At 41.5% G+C, this 17,790-nt stretch overlaps 1 protein-coding gene across 2 annotated transcripts in view; it reads left to right on the top strand.

The window, feature by feature from the left end:
• CACNA1A (calcium voltage-gated channel subunit alpha1 A) overlaps window positions 1-17,790 on the top strand; it is a 253,987-nt gene that overhangs the window by 88,213 nt on the left and 147,984 nt on the right. The gene's annotated exons all lie outside the window — the stretch shown is intronic.

The raw sequence follows: 17,790 nt of genomic DNA, 5'->3' as shown, positions 1-17,790 counted from the left end.
TAGAACAGGGGAAGGCTTGGCATAAGGTCTTCTGGCTTGGATTCCAGTTTTGAGATGCAAGTTGAATGCTGATTTAGCCATCAGTCCTGTCTCTCTAAATCATGCTACAGCCAAGTTATGCATCTTAAAGAATCTAAGCCTTATAGATATGCTTGTAGTGATATACAATCCTTCTTCTTCTTTTTTTTAAATGCAGACATTTCATATTGAAAACAATTATTGTAGAGATGGAAGGAATGTGTTGGTAATATCATGAATTCTAGCCAATAGGTGCCTTCTGAAGGTGGCTTTTATTTCCTTTATTTATTATTTGTTTGTTCTACACATTTATAACCCCTGCCTTTCCACTGTTCAATGCAATTTCCTACCAATTCACACTCTGCCCTGCTGAAAATGTGCAGAATCTTTTTTTAAAAAGATAAAAAATATTTTGACTTATCATAGAAAATTGTATATTTGTCCTGCATGCTGTGGGGTGCTTTCAAACTTCCCACCACCACTGCTCTTAAAATGTTGCATATACCATACCTTCACCATTAGAATTCCAAAATGGAAGGTTTGGGCTGTTGCTCATCTTTGCCATTAACTTCTGCCTTGTAAGCAGATTTGTAGGCTAATAGAGATACATAGTTTTTGGACACCGTCACGTTTTTGGTCACCACAGCTTTAAGGCTGGCCCATGAGCATGAATTTCTGGATCTTTTGTGTAGCAGGTACATCCTGCCTGCGATGCTGTGTGCTCTCATACTTTTCTAGTTTGCAGTGCTTGTTCCCTGCTGCTTCCCAACCTGCTCACAATTCCTCTGATGGGAACAAAAGCTTTTTCCTCCTGAAACAAAGATGTTTATTGGTGGTGGAGTGTTCACAACACCCACAGAGGCTGTCATTTGTTGTGCATTCTTGGATATGAGAAGAGCATCTAGTCAGCAGAGAGAAGTCCATGGAGAGAGTGCTGGGCTATTTGCAGGTTTGCTCCGCCATGCCTTGCAGCTTCTCCCCCCTTCTCTGATGCTTCAATGTATGTAGCTGATGTGCTTTACTCCTGCAGTTTCAACAGGTGTCTTGTTACGGTGGTTTATATTTCTTTGAGACTGATTGAAGGGGAATTTTAGCGCTGATAAAATCCCATCATTTGCCCGCTTTGGTGGCTTCTGTCATCTTTGAACAAAGCATTAAAACTTTCCCTCTCTTTGTCTGATGCCTCTGTTTCATGGCAGCTTTGAATTTGACCAAGGGAAGCCCAGGTTCAAATCCTGCCTCATCTATGAAGCTGAGCCACTAACTCACAACCTTGCCTAATTCACAAAGTTGTTGAGAGGATATATATATATATATGAATGAGAGAGAGAGATCACTTTTTACAAAAAAAAGCGCTATAACAAAGAGAAAGGAGAATGCCACAAACCCCTGAGAGCTAACATTCAAGTGAAGCTCCCATTACATGGAATTGCTGTCCTGAGATTGCTTTCTCTCCTTCCTTCTTTGTATTTCCCTAGGAACAGTAATTCATAGAGTACTTGGAAGCAAGGTTTTCAGAAGCCATTTTAGTTTAGAGAGTACCGTATATCTCTAAGAAAAATCTGAAGAAGTCAGTGCTCCTACTTGGACAATGCCACTGCTGTTCTGGTTAACTTGTCTTTTAAGGCACTTTGATCACTACATCCACTGTTTCTGTTGGCATACCCCTGGGTTCTAGACAGGGCTGGATTTAGGTTTGATGAGACCCTAAGCTACTGAAGGTAATAGGGCCCTTTATATAGCAGGCGGGACCCATTACATACATCAAAGGAGCCTACACAACACAAAACACTGTTGCTGTATGTAGGTTTTATTTTATTTTATTTTTATCTTATATTTTGGAAATGTACATCCAGGTTTTTTTCCTTTAAATTTTTTTGGGGCCCCCAAGAGAGTGGGGCCCTAAGCTATAGCTCGCTTAGCTTATACGTAAATCCGGCACTGGTTCTAGAATTGCTGTGGTTTAAATGGTTTGAAATAAATGCTGATTTATGTGCACCTTTTGGACACCTAAGTATTTCTAGCTTTCTGTGGATTGCACCCACTGAGCCTGTTGTCCAAAGAAAAATCGTCCTTGCATCATTCCTATGGATCACTCTCTGGTCTGCTTCACACAGGACCTTCTGTCCACAAGGAACACCCTGAACAGTTCCTGGGGATACACATAAGCAGAGGAACATCACTGTAGGCTTCGCAGCAAATAATATAGTAGCAATTCCTGGGATTGGGGCAGGGGGGAGTGTTGTTGTGATTCCAGTAACTCATGTTTAGCCGTGCAGTTTGGTTTACAGTGTTGTTTTTCCACAGGGATAGTGCCTGTCAGGGACTGGCAGGACACAGGCAAGTGTGCATCAGGGGAAGGGGGCTGGAGTCTGATTTGTGGGAGAGGGGGCAGTGGTCTGTGGGGACCTGTACCAGCCCGGAGGCAACAATCAGAGGCAGGGGAAGCTTCAGAGCTGGAGGAAGAGGCAGGTGCAGCAAAGTGCTTTCCTCACCCTCCCCTGCACCACCGTCTCCCAGAACCAGAAGAGAATTGAAGCGGGAAAAGCAGAAGCACTTCCATGCGGGTGTAGTCTCCATCTCCGTGTGTACAGCCCCTTGGGGGAAGGTACATAAACTAGGGGGAGGGGGAGTGGTCCCCAGTTGCTGCAACTACTCCATAGAGTTCAGACCTGGGAATAGCTGCCTAGTTGTCAGATTGGTGTGTGTAGGATTCCAGAGCGGTTGAAGTGACTGTGTTATCTGACAACAAAGAGTTAGCTCTCTGCTGTGTGCATTCCTTGGCTGGAAAGTGCCTTTGACAGTGACTTTGTAGTGTGGACTGTTCACACATAGGTGTGAAGCCATGTCAGGCCTCGTCATGTTAGTACTTGGGTTCTTGAGGACACAGTCATCAACTAGAGGGTTTAGGTTTGTTAAGTTCCCTGGGGGTGGCTCTGCTTCCCATATTTTAAAAGCCAGTGTGGCTTCTTCCTGCAGAGGAGATCAGTTACATTTCCTATTTGTCAGGAGTGAGGAAGGTGCTGATGGACTCCAACTCTCATCAGCTCCAGCCTGCACAGCCAGTAGGCGTAGATGATGGGAGCACCTGAAGGGCCACTGCTTCTCCCACCCCTACTCTGTGTTTTTTGGAGAATGGTGAGTGGCTGTTTGATGCCCTCATTGTGTCTCCATTCAGTGCTGCTGAGGATTCTCAAGCTAAGATGGAAGGGAGCTGTGACTGGTGCAACATGCTAAAGAGGAGTGCCTGGAGGTGAAAAACAATGCAGTATATTTAATCTTGCTGCGTTCTTTGAGCAGAATGAGAAGGTTAAGGGCCAAGCTAGATGTTGCACAAGGGATGTGTGGCGGCTGCCAAGAGCATCAGCTATCCTCTATTTCCTCTACGTATTTCCCCGGTAGCTAGTAATAGAAAACATGGGTCATCATCTCAGCACTTGGTGCTTCCCCGCATCTCTTTAAATAGGCTCTCAGCTTATATACAGGTTGGTAGATGTGTTTTAAGGCTGTGACCAAAGAGACCGCACAGAGGCTGATTCACAGAACCCAAAAGACCAATTGCTGAGTGTTTTGTAGCACAAGCATTCTAGATTTATTCATTGGGCTTTGAAGAGAAAAACGGAAGGCTGTTTCTGATGAGTAGGAGGTAGCAGCGCAAATTAATGTCCTGCTTCACGTGTTCCTAGGGCTGACCTCTGGCACCAAGGTGCTGATTTGCATGTTCTGGAAATCTGCACAATATTGCTCTCGCAGGACTATATCAGAATGCAGGTGGGGGGGTGATATACCTGAATGCCCCACACTCCGTGAGGCTTCCTTCACACATTCATCCAGAATGGCTAGGAAATTGCTGCCACTCTTTGCCCACTGCATCTGTAGCAGTATGCAATTCATTAGTATGCCAGGCGGCATTTGCTTCTTGATTAGGGAGTCCTCCCAGCACTATTACTTAAAGGAGCTTTCCAGACGTGCCCTGAATGCTAAGCGAGTCTCAGCCTGCATGCACAGCCAGAATGGTGAAAAGGCAGGGAGGGAGCAGGGATGCTGAAGGAGGTTCCCTGACACTTTGGCAGGCAAGCAGCTCGGCAAGCAGATCTTCTGGTCTCAGATTCAGATGATGCACTATAGGACTTTGGTAGAAGCGATTCATTTGTGGCTAGATCTCAATGGGCATTTGCACTTTTATGCATCCACATGTACAGCATGCTCTGGTTATTAATCTTTCTGTCTTTGTACACATCAGTAGGCATGTTTACCCAGTGCACAAATGATATATTCATGGGGGGTATACCTCATGTAAATATAGTTTGTTTTTCTTGCAGTGCCTCTGAGAGCAACCACCACAGGAGTATGTGTGTGTATGCCCAGTAGTATATATATGTAGGGTGGGGTGTCTAATATTCTTCCACCTCACCTTTTTATGTGGACACATGATCATGTGCCTCCGGGTCCAAACAAAGAGCACTGATTAACACTCTGTACTAAAGGCAGCAGTCCAGTATAGCTCACTGTACATAGATGTCCAGATTAGATTACTGTAATGCATTCTAGGTGGGGCTGTCCTTGAATACGCAATATGTATCTTCCAGGATGTTTACTCATACAGTTGCTCTAACCCATATAACACCACATCTGAAGAGTTGATGTTGGCTGCTTGTATGCCACCAATCCCAGTTCAAGACTTTATTGTAGTTTCCTGAACAAGTTAGGACCCAGTTACCTGAAGGAGAAGCTCTCTTGGTCTTGCCTTGCCTGAGTTTTACAATCTACATGGGAGGCATTCCTTCTTGTTCCATCACCTATTGAAGCTTTAGCTTGAGATTGGGTCTTCTCAGTAGGGATACCCTAGCTGTTGAAAACATTTTCCCACCAAGGTGTGGCTGGGATTAACAGCTGAGCTCTTCCTTGGCCTTTGGTGGAGATCAAGGTTATTGAACCGCTTGGTATTCAGAAGCAACATTTGTGGTGGGGTAGAGCTGCCATCAATGCCGATATTGCTGCTTCTTAAATGGATGGTTGTGGAATTGGGCTGCATGAATGCCATTTTTGGATGTCCTTGGAGGCTAGGTCAAAACCTGTGGTTGTCAAGATGCTGCCCCTCTCCTAGGCCCTAAACCCTGACTTGAGGCCGGGGTGCTCCTCTGCCTCCATCCCCAGTTCCATGTTCGGAGTTAGAAAGGGACTTCCTGGTTTGGCCCTTTGCTGTCTTCAGTAATGCAGTGGCCAAAGAAGCTCCCTCTCGCCACCCAAACAATTATTATTATTATTATTATTATTATTATTATTATTATTATTATTCGTCTTTTAGCTAGGATCACTGTGCAACAGTGGGGACAATTGCCTCCCCTCTTCTGCTCCAGGGTTGAGAGGATGGTTGGGGCTCACCACATTTGCCAAAGGGTTGTGGAACCATCACCGTGGCAAGCAAAAAGGAAAGGAAAAAAAATGCTGAATCTGATCATAACCTCAAAAATAATCATAGACATTACGGTAACGAATAAACAAAAGGAAGTCATCTCATATTTGTTGGCAGCAGTGAAATTATAATATTCCAGTAAGTGGAGAATGCAAACGATCCCAACAACAAATGAATGGATTGAAAAATGCGGGGATTTTACTTTAATGGCAAAATTGACTCATTTTATAAAGACAAAAGAGAAAATATAGCTTTGAGAAAAATTGATCATTTTAGGGTAGATTTGGTTACTCCCACAATCTGAAAAGGGTTTTATGTTGTTTTGAATTATCCCATTCAAATTTATGAATAATTGAAAAGAACTGACCAACTGTCTTAAAATTAAAATCCAAGATAAAACTTGCTGATTGTGAGTTGTGTATACATTCATGAGTATGCGGATATACATGATGTGCATATATATGTAAATAGTAGGCAATATCCAACTAACTTGTTCCATTAGTGCACGGATTTACACTTGTTTAGAAAACTTCCCCTCTCCTTTCCCTACATATGTCCCACCCCTGCCCAGATATGCTCCAGAGGACTGGGAAATCCCAAAAGCAGTTTTAGGAGACATGGGGGTGGAGGAGACTGAGGAGAGAGTTTCACTGCTCAAGTGCAAATCCTTGTACTAATGGAACAAGTAAGTTGGATGCCGATCAGTGTGTGTTTGTGTGTGAGTATTTATATGCAGGGCTTTTTTCAGCCGGAACTTGCCGGAACTCAGTTCCAGCACCTTTCAGGTGGGCGCCATTGCTATTATAAGAGAACAAGGGAGGTGCTCATGGTGAGTTCCAGCACCTCTTTTTCTAGAAAAATAGCACTGCATATATGTACAGTATATGTATATCTATATCTGTGTGTGTTTGTGTGTATGTGTATCTATATACAGTATCTGCTTAAGCAGGAGAGTTGTATGTGTGTATGAACATGTGTATATATAGGTTTGTGTAGTTATGCAGAGATATTAAGATTGATATAAATTCATTTATGTTCATGGTGAAAATATGCAAAAGGAAATTTTGAAGGTAGAGATTTAGGTATGTGATAGGAAGTGTCTCCAAAACCACTTATGGTTTGAAATAATATGTTTGGGTTCTTCTATTCTTCTTTTATACTATATGCTATATTTTTGAATATATTTAATATATTAGGTTTTCAAGAAACATTCCTAATATTAATTATGTTCCAGATTGTTCTACTGTTTTTCATGGTTAGCACTAAACATCTGTACTATTCTGTGGGCAGAAGATTCCTTCACCATTTCTAGCAGAGACAATTAGTAGAAGTTGATTCTATTGCAAATTTTTATATGGTTCAAACTAGTGAGGTCTTTTTGGGGGGACAGTGCACCTAAAGTTTGACATATATGAACTGGAGGGGGGTGGGAATGCCTACAGAGAAGCCTGTCAACTTTCCCTCATCCTCTATCCAACTATTGGGACTCTCTCTAATTGCCACGAAGGCTGTTATCCCAGGATTCAGTTTCCTTTCCAACTGTGCTGTGCATTTCCACAGTTTCATATAGCTCCTTCTAGACTCAGCTGAACTGAGGAGGATTTTCCAGAGCTATTTTAGTGTCAGATTTAAAAGGAAAGGAATGGTGCTAAGTTAAATTCTGAGGAGTGGGTGATCTTCCCACTTCCTTAATGTCACCACCACCGTTGTGAGCAGTTTCCCACAACTCTGATCTTTACATGTCCCCTTCATGCTAAGCTAGCCTTCCTTGCTGCTGCTAGCATAGTTGGTAGGTATTGATGTTGTTTCCTAATAGTAACCTCGTCAGGAAAAAAGAGTCTTACAATCATAGAGTTGGGACCACAAGGGTCATCTAGTTCAAACACCTGCACTGCAGGAATCTTTTTTGCCCAACATGGGGCTCAAACCCACAGCCCTGAGATTAAGAGTTTCATGCTCTTACCAACTGAGCTATCCCACTGTCCTCTTGGACAACTGTTCACTATTCCTTATGTCCCTATAAAAATGCCCCACTATGGACATGTGAGTCATGACTCACAGCTAGATCACACCCTGACTGAAGGTGAGTTGCTAGTACTGCTACCACTGTTGCTTGTGTGGAATAGGATAAGAAAAAAAGAAGGGATGCAGACAGATACAGAAAAATAGTGAAGGAACTGATGTGGTGAAAATAATAATGTGGAAATTAATTGTGGGCCTGAAGGCCATTGCCTTAGACATTTGCTCTCCTCCTGTTCAGGCTATTCAGAGGATACTGAGGAGTGGAATAAAATATTACAAATTCCTAAACACAATAAGCTCTTTGTTTTAACAATCTACACCAATGTTTTAGGTGATGCTCCTGCGTGGGACTGAATAAATATTTCAAATTCTAAAGGACAGGTTTCCTGGGATTATTCTAGCCCTGTGTAAGGGGAACACGTGTGTTAATATGAAGCATGTTTAGGAGACTGCCCCTTTCTCACTGCCTCAAGAAAGTTAGAGAGGATTACTCAGGATTCATAACATGCTGAATTTTGAGTGATTAATCATTTTTTAGGATTGGTAGCAGTGTTGTTGTGTAGGGATAGCATATCGTCCATAGCATAGGGTAGATATTGTAACAACTGGCCTCATTTTGCGAATGAAGGACGTTCAGGGAGAAGGACACAATTTTAATGGAGCTGTTGGAGGACGGTTCTTGCTATGTGAAATACTTTAAAATGCCATCTCATTTCCTATTCAAACAAAAGTCTTTGTAGCTTACACTGTCTGCTCCACTTGTCAGCCTCAGAGCTGGATCATGGAGGCAACTTGTCACAGCTGCTTGTAGCTTCATTACAGTATCCAGCGACCGTGGTTTGGATAGTTAGTACCATCATCAAATGGAGAATGGAATCATAATAGGATTCTATTTGAACACAGCAATTCACCATTTGCCAAATATGGATGGATGGATAGAATAAGTGGGTAAAATGCACTTTATTATTATTATTTTTTAAGAAGGAGGTGAAGAAAATAGCCCTGCATTCACATATTCATTCATGAAGACAAATATGGATTTTTATATAGAGTCTGGTGAGGGAGATGTAGAATATGACTACAATGATGACACTACCTCTTATTTGTTAAAAACATTTATATCTGCCTCTCCAGAGCTTGAGTCAGCTTACAATAAAGATGACAACAGTAAAATCACAAAACAAAAAATATAAATAAATACAGCACACATACCCTCAGCAAGGCTGTATAAAATTCATACTAGCAACATGATGTTATTAAAACTCAGTGGCAGAAAGCTGATTGAAACAGGTGAGCTTTACTCCCCCTTTTGAAGATTAAGAGAGAGGGGAAAACCCTGAACCTTATCAGGAATGCTATTCCATAGTCTCAGGGCAATCAAATTAAAGATCAAGCTCCTTTCTGCAGATGTCCTCACTTCATCCCACATAGGCACACAGAGAAGGGGCTGACCTGCATAATGCAAACCGCAGTGGGGTTCATATGAGGATATACACATTTTGCATGTGCAGCCATTGGAAATCAATAATTTAAGAATGTGCTTTCTTTTGCTAGTGTGCCTTTGGTACTTGGGCCAGTCATGTATAGCCCAGTTCAGATGTGGTCATCATATTTTAGCCTTTAGCTCACATACTGCCTTCTCATGCTCTGATTCCATCATTCATTTCCTGTGTAAGGAAACCCATTGTTCAAACAATGTAAAACTGATTTTCGATTCTAGTTTGGAAGCAAACTACAGTTTGTGCAAACCATTGCTTGTCCAATTTGGAGATAACAGCAAAATATGGTTTGCTCAAAACAAGAAGTGGAGGAGGGAGTTGGAGTGTGCAAGAGTGGTGGAGGGAGTTCAGAAGTTGAAAGCTTTGAGCCAACAGCCAAACCACGATTTGCCCTCAGAGTGTGTCAACAGTCGTGTTCACTGCAAAACACATACAAACATAGATGGCAGATTATATCAATGAGATGACTCCCGTTGCCATGGCAACCAACATGAATGAGCATAAGAAGGTAACTGTGAAGAATGTGAATGGGAAATGTCCAGTTGCTATGGTGATCCAGTAAATGGAAAGAGCCCCTCTGGTGTGACAGAAGCAGGCTCATCTGCAGGCAGAAGCTCTTCTCACACTTCACCTGATGGACAAGTAATAATAGAGTGAGTGTCTCGCTCAGGGTAAAGGGATTGGGACCAAATAGGTATATATTCATAGGAAAGTCCCTTAGGTATTTACAGGACCCAACCAATAACCCAAGTGTGGATATGAGAACATATGACTGCAAGCCCTATTTATTGCAGTGGTTTGTTTATGGCAAACGGGGTAGAGTAATTAATACAATTGGCAAGATAAATTACTTGGAAGTCATATGTCAGACTCACCTATATAATTATACCAGCAGTGTACAAAAAACGGGCTAAAAATGGAGGGTTGATTCTGGAAGTATGTGAGGCAAAGCGTGCCAAGTATGAATGGGAAAATTTCTCTATATCTGGTTCATATCACTTTCACGTGTTTTTACCCATCATTCCATTCCATTTATGCATTAATTTGTGATTTCTAAATAAATCATTTTGATATATATTTAAATGTGTGTTTTCTTTAAATGCCTATTTTCTTATGTCCAGACGGCCTAGAACTGGGTCACAATATATTGTGAAATCTGGTGGATGGCTGTGTTCTGGTTTTACGAATTAGTCTCAGATATGCTGATCATTTAAAACATTCATCCCGGGCTGGATTACGTCAGGATAGTACTCATGCATCTGTCTGGTCAGGGTCACAGGGTATGTTGCTCTGGCAATAGAAGCGGAGAAGGAGATACATTCTTCTGGCATTCAGCCATTGGTTACTGTGAGTCACTAGACTTTCACCTCACAGATCAGTTCTCTAAACCAACTAGTGCAACCTGTGAGAGGTGTGACAGCTGTAATTCCCCCCTCTGGAGTTACAGGGAATCTCTGGAGCACAGATTCTTTTCTCTAACCAGTTCTAGAGCACAAGGCAAGAGAGGTATGGGTGCTAGAGACCAGGTTTCTTTGGGTTTTCTTCCAATCATGGAGGACAGGTATGGTATACCTAGGTAACTAGTCTAGCATAGGGGTTAAGGTATCGGACTAGGACCATTTTTTCTCAAATACCCAGTAAGATGTGAAGACTACTAGATGACCCTAGGAATCCTTTAGTAGGAATCATATATAGTTGTGTATATATGAACTGTTTTGAGATGGGCCAGCAGCTACCCAGAAACAGCAGTAAGTCATGAAGGTTCTTTGACCAACCAGCATACACACTTCTAGTGATGTTCTCTGACTCCACTGCAATGAAGTCTGTTCCTCATCTTATTAGGATGCCTATGAGTTCACACTGGTTCCCATTGGAATCATTTGCTGCCCACACTGGTCCCAAACTGTGTATATGGACTTTCCGCACACTCTTTCTATGCACAAAGCTAATTATAAAGCTTGTGAGCTGGTTCCAGATGCTGCCATCCTGCCAAGTGCTCCTGTTCCTCCTCTCTCTATGGGTTGTATCCAGTGTTAGGTCCATTAATTCCAATGGGTCTACTCTGAGTAAAGCTTAGTTGGCTACAACCCTATGCAGTATTTCTAAATCGATATATGACTACAAATTGTTTGGTTGTGTGCATATTTATCTTCTGTGTATTTTTTCCAGATTGTAGAGAGTATTTTTGTTACATTTGGGCAACTGTGCAAATTAAGCAGGGGGACTTAACTGCTGTTGCACAATAAGCAATCATGCTTGCTTCTTCTGTATTTTGTAATTGTTGATCAAAATGACTATTGGGGGTGAATTTGGGCATTTGTACAGCTTCTGCTCCAAAATGGAAAAAGAAAAAGCCCCCTCCCAGCACAAATCTTTTGTTTTGAACCGGGGATGGGGGAGGATATATTTGATTCACACAATTGCCATGCAAATATCCTTCCTGTAATTAGAGTAATGGCATGATCAGCCCACAGCAATGTAATTCTGGACCACATCATGCCCACATTGCTTCCTCTTAGAGTTTCAATGTGAATGACCCTAAGCAAATGCAGGGCACATGCACAAAACAGTGCAGTTGTAGGTAGCAGATCAGGTGTGCCTCACAGATATCTTAAAACGGCACTAACCTGTGGTGCCAGTTTCCAAGTAAGGCAAATGGGCCCTAAGGTATATTGTTCATTTATCTGTTATCTGTTATATTTCTGATATTCAAAACCCATGATATCCAGCATGGTTCCATAATGTATTCAACTTCAGCTGCCCAGTTCCTGCACATTCCTTGATTACTGAACCCCTATCCAAGACAGTTTAAGGCTTTATGCTGCATATTTCTGGGAATCCAGAGCTCAGCTTTTAGTATTGCAGCATAGCTGATGAGTCAAAAGATCCTCAGCGAAATGACTTTTCCTTTCCTGTGCTCCAGCTGAACTCCTGCTTTGCACCAATTTGCAGCTTCCGTTCCTAGATTTTGCAGACTTCGGTAACCACTCTTGCAGTGTGGATTAGAGTGGATTGCAGTACAGTGGTACCTCGGGTTACATACGCTTCAGGTTACATACGCTTCAGGTTACAGACTCTGCTAACCCAGAAATATTACCTCAGGTTAAGAACTTTGCTTCAGGATGAGAACAGAAATCGCACAGCAGCGGTGCGGTGGCAGCAGGAGGCCCCATTAGCTAAAGTGGTGCTTCAGGTTAAGAACAGTTTCAGGTTAAGAACGGACCTCTGGAATGAATTTAGTACTTATCCCGAGGTACCACTGTAGTGGAAACCCAGAAGTTGCAGTGAGCCACAGCATAGAAAAGTCGGAACCTGTCAGAAATTGTGTGTGTGTGTGTGTGTGTGTGTGTGTGTGTGTGTGTGTGAGAGAGAGAGAGAGAGAGAGAGCGCACCTGGCGGGGTGCAGCAGCGGAAGATAAAGGGAGATAAAGAGCCGTTCAGCCTTGAGCTTTTTAAACAGAATATTGTAAAGGAGAGGAAAGGGACCAGGGTGGCAGTTTCCATGAATTAAAAGCCTCAGTCTCAGATCTAGAATCCGTAGGTTCCAGATCTCAGCTTTTCTTAGAACTGCTTGGGCAGCCAGAGCAGGTCAGTATCTCTCTGGAGCCTCAATCTCCTATCTGTAAAAGGGGGAGTATATCAGAGAAGGATTATGTATATGAAATGCATGCAGAACACAAATGATATCAGCCTCATTAATTTCATTGGGGTTTGGGATGGAATTCAGTGCTATAAGCCATTCTGACACTTCCATGTAGGAAGGGAAGGATGGGATATAAGGATGCTTTGAAACTTGGGTTAATTTCCTCCTGTTTCATTATTATTATTATTATTATTATTATTATTATTATTATTATTAAAAATTCTATTTTGTTCCCCTGTTGTATACTGTTGGGTTTCTTTCCCATACCAGAGATTTCTGTACTGTAATGCATTTAGTTACATATGGCTTCATCAGCTGCAGTGCAGCTGCTAACTTTTCTGGGTGATACTTGCAACCCAATTATGCCCCTTAGTGGGAAGGATGTGTATAAACTGCTCTACCAGACTAAATTTCTGCTATTTACTCCATGCTTCAACCAGCAAAGTTTGGGATATAGGAATCATGTCAAACTCCTATAAAGTGGTGGCCTGAGAATGAGGCAATTTAAAGTACAAGATGGTTGGTAGGATTGCCAGTGTTCCCCCCTCCTCAGGTCTCCTGTGCCTTGAAAAATTGCATAGCAAATTTAAGAAGTGCATCTTTTCCCATTGCTTCATATGCAGGGGGGGGGGGGCATTCACCACCTGCATTTTACTTGCCATGCAACTTTTCAAGGCACAGGAACTCTGCCAGAAAAGAAAAAATGGCAACTCTAGGTTGCCTGACTCATTTTGCACATGAACTAGTTTGCAGTGGCAGGCAAAACCGATGACTCAGATGATGCACTCTCATAGATAGAGAGACCTCTGCCATTGGCCAAAGGAAGGAGCAGATTCCTGGAGCGTGGCAGTGGGCCTGATTCAGGCTTGTCCTAAATGTTCTAGTGCTATAGAGAGCATGACCCATAGGATTATTTTTTGATCCTCCAAACCTCCATGTGAGAATGGGAACCTTGGTGAGTGGTGAAGATTAACCTTTTCCCTCTGTCATGATCCTGAAGCTTCTGTTTGCATCAGGTGGGGACTTCCAATTGGCACTAAGGCTATGCATACATTGAAAGCACACGATTTCCCCTAAAGAATTCTGGGAATCGTAGATTGTTAGCGCAGGGATGGAATTTGGTAATATGGAGCCCTGAGTGAAGACAAAATTTGCCCCCCCAAATATTTATTATTTTCACAATAATTCATTTTGGTACTTTGAGTAGGTACCCATATAAATATAGGTGGTACCTTGGTAGTCAAACGGTTTGGCTCCTGAACAAATCAGCTCCCGAACGCCATAAACCCAGAAGTGAGTGTTCTGGTTTGCAATCGTTTTTCGGAAGCTGAACATCCAACACGGCTTCCGCAGGTTCCGACTGAGTGCAGGAAGCTCCTGCAGCCAATTGGAAGCCATGCCTTGGTTTGTGAACTGTTTCGGGAGTCGAACCGACTCCTGGAACGGATTAAATTTGAGAACCAAAGTACCACTGTATTATTATGTCCCCCCTCAGTTGTTGCCCTGTGCATGGGAACCACCCACACCGCCCTAAATTCAACGCTGTTAAGGGTGCTGGGACTTGAAATTATGTGAGGGGTAAATTACACTTCTCAGTATTCTTTGAAGGAAGTAATGTGGTTTAGCACACTACAGCAATATAGTGTGTTTATCATGAGTAACAGTGGGACGTCCTGATTTCAGTGGGACTTTCTTGACAGTGTTGAAATTTCAACACATTTCAATTTCAAGATGTTGAAATTCTCATCTGCCTGTCTTAAGAGGGTCTGCATTTTGGTGTTGACATAGAGCTGCTGCTGTTTTCTAAATATTCTTTATATAGACCTGTAATGGGGATGGATATAGATATAGGTATTTCACTATTCCCAGTACTGAGCCATGGTGGTTTTGTGATCTTTTGGAGATGATACACTATGTAAATTAGTGATGGCTTGGGATACATGTGAATTTACACTGCAGGAGCCATTTTTGCCACCTTCCCCAACCCCTTACTGAAGGGAAGGTGACAATAACTTCACCCAAAGCTTTTTCAGGGCAGGCTGTTTAACACCCAGCCTGCTATAAATATTCTCCTGATGATCATATTTTAAAAGCATCTATAGCTTTGGTGCCCTTGATAATTCTGTAATTAAAAATAGAAAAATGCAAGACTGCTAAGTACCAGCTGGTGGCTTGTAAACCAAACCTATACATGCTTTCTGCTGGCTTCAACAAGATCTGCACCTATTTGGCACAACACTGTTTTGGGTTAAATGGCTTTGGTGCAATTTGTTTATCAGTTGATTTTAACAATACATTATTGACATTATTGACTCTGAAAATAATGCAAGCCTTTGCAGAATGGTGAATCATATACTTGGGTGTATTATTTTTTATGTCTATTTTCCTCCCATTTTCCTCTTTTTTTTATAAATCCCTGGGCAATTCATGCTGAAGTTTAACCCAATGCTGACTCTGCTTACTCTCCCTCTAGTCTGACTTTGAGTGTGTCTGAGCAAGACAGAATGTTATATAAACCCAAATCCAGGCCTGTGCATTAGCGTGCAGGGCAAAAGAATGCATATAAAATCAAGAACTCAACAGCAGGACAATCATACAGGTTTTGCATCTCTTTAAATGCCTCAGAGACTAGGCATGTGGCATGCCAGTTCCAGTGGTGTGCTCTGAAACACAGACGTGGTAAACCTCATGGAGGAACAATTTCAGAATGACTTCGTTCTCCACACTGCACACTCATGGCACACACTAACAGCTCCCTCTGACACCAAGTTGCAGCTTTTACAATGAGTGAATACTCTGATAAAAAGTGCATGCTAACAGAATCAGATTTTGCCTGGGTTTGTAGTGCTTCATTCCTGACTGCAATTCTGCACATAGTTCTGCCCTCCCAGTAACATATCTGACCCACGAAGTTCTGGAGTAGCTAGATTGATGCGAATATGACCCAACACTACTTCTTGTCCGTAGTGAGCTCTGTCCATGCAAATGCCGGGGAGAATTTTTTCCTAGTGGATCTCTGTGGGGCTAAACATTGCCAGAGGAAGGAATGGCAATCAGGAGAGTCTAGAAATGTAGGGTAGTAGGCAATAGAGTCATTGTGACTTCAAAATGTCTCTAACCTAAGTAGTACACAAGAAGAGTCTGGTTGGCTTTGAGCAAAGACTTTCCACTGTGGCTAATCAGATACTTTGGGGAAAGATCACAAGTGGTACTTTGCTTCAGTCTCCCCAGCAACTGAAACTCATAGCAATACTGTCTCTAAACATGGAAATGCCATACAACCATCATGGTCAATCACTGATGCATCGTTCATGAATTTGTCTAATCTCCTTTTAAAACCACAAAACCTGAGATCTTCACCACATAACTTGGAAGTGAATTTCATAAATTTATTGTGTACTGTGTGAAGAAGGTACTGTCTTTTGTGCTTCAGCAGCTGGGAATGCAAAAGAGGGGCAAAAATCAACAGCCTAAGGCAAACTGAAAGATAGAAAGTTAACTATTTACTCTGACTAACTTCTGCGTAGTAATGTTGTTACTATGGTCTGATATTTAGGCATGTCTGATAAAAACAGGTACACATTCAAGAGGTGGTCAGGTATTAAAAGCAAGGGGGGGGGCAGAATTTTCACCATCCAAGATTGAACCAATTTGTATGTGCCAAGATGGTTCAGAGTAAAATTTGGATATTGTAGCAAATATTTTTTAATGAAAACTTATATTTATGATACCTTACCCCATACCAGCTGCTAAAAAGTTGCACGCTCCCCGCTGTATTGATGAAATTTAGGCACATTTGCTAGGTTTGTAAAAAATAAAAAAGAGAAATTTTGGGTTGCTGTTACAAAGAAAAATGATAAGATCATAGGACATAAATTAATCATGGATCCCACAATTATATTATCAGAAAAACTGAATGAGGCATTACCCAAAAAAATTAAAGGAAAATGGTGGGGAATATGTTGGCAGCAGCACAGATATTGATAGCTAAATGTTGAAAGAAACAGCAAAAGTCATCAGTGGAGAATATGGAAAATATATTTGGCATACAATATTAATGCACAAAGTATTTTATAATAAACTTTAATAATGAGAAAGGTGCTTTGTAAGTGTGAATTTATTTCATAATGGACTCTTAAAACTTGATATAAAAATATTGGGAAATCAGTTTTGAAAGTTATATAAGATTGAAAATCATGCTCATTTGTAAAAGAAAGAACTCTCCTGGTGTTATTTAATCACAAAGCAATTCTGTTCAATATTAATCCATTATTATGTAATTAGAGAAGTGTATAAATATATGATTAATATATTTTATTAAATCATTGTTTAACATAATGATATAGTGTTGTGCTATATCACACAATGATAATTAACTGGAATGTTTATGTGATTTTTTAATGAAATAAGAGTTTATTATTAATAAGAATAAATATTCAGTACAGCAATACATAGGATGGAGAGAGAGAGGAGGTTGAAACATTACACTTCATAATAGGATGTTCTGCTGTAATGTGTGAACATTACATATTTCACATATGGCGCTTTCCCATCCTAGTTCTGTTGGCCACAGATGGCGTGTGAAGCTCATGAATTTCATCATAAGTAAAATCAGGGGTGGGGAACCACTTTCAGTCCATAATCCAGACTGAAACCTGGCCAACCCTCTGGGCTCCTCATTCCAGTGGTGGGTGTGGCAAAAGCAGGGGGGTTACTATCAAATGTACTTTACATTTGATTCTCCCTTTGTTTTGGGTGCAGTTGTACATAAAACATGTAAAACGTATACAAAATAATTAAAAATTTAAAGTCTAAGCCAAAGAACAAGTGGTGAGGCAGATCAAAATAATTGTCAGATGGCACCATCATAATGTCATTTGATTGGCAGAGGTTGCTAAAAATGGACCATTTATGGGCCATTTGGAGGGGCTCAGTAGGCTAATTCAGGCTTGCAGGATCCACAAGTTTCATACTGCAGACTGCAGCAGAAATGTGGAAAGAAGCTCAGTACATGTCCTGCATCATGTTTTCCCGCTTCTGCGTCCTGTATGATCTACCTGCAGTTCAGGGTCACTAGGCACAAAATCTCCCCTCACCTTGGGGTATGAGAATTGCACATAAATTCCAGCAAAAAATGCTACCTTGTAATGTAGGTGCCATATATTTTTCAAAGCAGATTATGCCAGCTTAGA

Source organism: Podarcis filfolensis (assembly GCF_964270895.1).
Source record: "Podarcis filfolensis genome assembly, chromosome: 2".
NCBI lineage: Eukaryota > Metazoa > Chordata > Lepidosauria > Squamata > Lacertidae > Podarcis > Podarcis filfolensis.
Note: the sequence above shows the minus strand (reverse complement) of the source record. Positions and strands in the feature narration are given on the sequence as shown.